The following is a 1937-nucleotide window of genomic DNA, read 5'->3' as shown; positions in this document are numbered from 1 at the left end:
GCACCCCCGCAAACCCCCCATCCTCCTGTCTTGGCCCCTGTGGTCACTGAACAGGGTGGCAGCCCCGTGGGGACAGGGACTGAGGCAGTGGCAGGGGACATGTATGGATCCAGGGGTCCCAGATGAGGCACACGCATGTGGGTCTAGGGAGCCTGTGTCCCCCTGGGGTGGGTGGCTTTCAAAGCGCTGTGTCCCCTGGTCATATGCACTCCCCCCAAGGGACATGTCCCCCAGCAATATGTCCCCACCAAAAGAAAAAAAGATGTGTCCCCCAGCCTGCAGGGACATGTGCCCTGGGAACATGTGTCCCTCTGCCTGCATGTGCCACCTCCCAGGGGGATATGACCCCTGGAGGGATGTGTCCCCAAGCTGTGTGTCCCCAAAGGATGTCTCCTCCTGGCCATGTGTGTCCCTAAGAGGATTGTGTCACCTCACTGCATGTGACCATAGTCATACATGTGTCCCCAAACGGCTGCAGCCCCTGGCCATGAGCATCACCTGCCTGTGCATGACCCTGGTCATCCGTGTCCCCCAGCCCTGTCTGTCCCCACAGGGCCACATCCTGCAGTGACCACGGTGCCATTGCGCCCGGTTGTTTGTGTTGGGACACGCTGACGTTCCTGGAAGCCATCTGTAGGGAGGTGATAATCTCCTGCTGGGACTGTCTGCATGGGGGTCCCGATAAGCAGCAGCGCCCAGCTATCAGGGACCCTGCCCTGCCACATGAGGTGTCCCCAGACCTGTTGTCACCTCTGGGTGACAGGAACAGGGGCAGCATCACACACACTCCCCTCAGCCTGGCCAGATCCTGGCAGGAGGTGGCACGGGATCAAGCTCTGACACCAGCCTGTGAAGATGTTGGGACTTGAGGGCTGCAAGGGACTGTCACCTCCTGTCTTCAGCCCCTGCTGTGACCCAGAGGTGTCCTGGGGGGGCTTGTAGTGCTCCCCAAACTATGGCACAGACACCTAGAACAGGGACACAAAGTGTCCCCAAGAGCCCCCCAAGCCTGGCCAGCCCTGGGTGAGCCCCATGGGACTATCCCCATCCAGGGTGACCCGGCACCCCGTGGGGCAGAGGGGGCCTGGGCAGCCCCCAGACCAGCACTGTGGAGCTGGTGTGGGGACCCCCGGGTGGGGGGGTCCCTCCGGCCCCACAGCAGCATGTCTGGCTGCAGATAAGCAGCTGCTGGGGGGGCTGCCAAGTGTCCCCACCCGGCATATCTGCAAGGCCACCCTGCTGTGGGGTGTGTGGGACAGGGACCTTTGTCCTGCCCGTGTCCCTGTCCAGCTCTGAGGGAACAATGAGGGTCTTGAGGGCACAGGGGAAGCGCCTTTGCCCTGGGGAGGGCATTGCAGCAAAGCCCCCCCATGTGAGCCCCATTGCTGGCTGTCACTGCTCCCGCTCGCAGGCTGACCCCGAGCAGGACAGGTACCCCCAGAGCCACCCTGCTGTCCCCCAGAGCAGGGGAGGGTGTGTGTGGCTGGGATGGGGCCACCAGGCCCATGGGGTGACACAGAACATGGGTGCTGCCTGGTCCCTATGGGGTGTGGGGGGTCTCTGGCAGTAAAGTGGGGGGAGATGGTGGCAGCAGGAGCTGCTGTCACCACCCTGGCTGCTGGGACAAAGCCGTTAGCCCATGCGAGTCCTGCTCTGAACCCTGGGGTGCTTCTGGTCGGGGTGCCCCGCAGTGATCAGCTCCCCAGATTAACCAGGGTGACGCAGCTGGAGCTCACCAGCCACCCTCCGTACTCACGCGTGTGGGAGCAGGACAAGGCTCTACCCCTCGCTAGGGCTGGCCAGGAGCAGCCCTGGGGATGGGGCAGGGGGCCCACGGGGACACAGTGACCATGGGGAGGCCACGAGCTGCCAGGAGCTTTGCAGGAGCAGCGTGAGCTGGGATCTCACTTCCATGGATCCCTTTGTTCCCCATCCCA

This window comes from Antrostomus carolinensis, unplaced genomic scaffold, assembly GCF_000700745.2.
Source record: "Antrostomus carolinensis isolate BGI_N321 unplaced genomic scaffold, ASM70074v2 scaffold32279, whole genome shotgun sequence".
Classification (NCBI taxonomy): domain Eukaryota; kingdom Metazoa; phylum Chordata; class Aves; order Caprimulgiformes; family Caprimulgidae; genus Antrostomus; species Antrostomus carolinensis.
Note: the sequence above shows the minus strand (reverse complement) of the source record.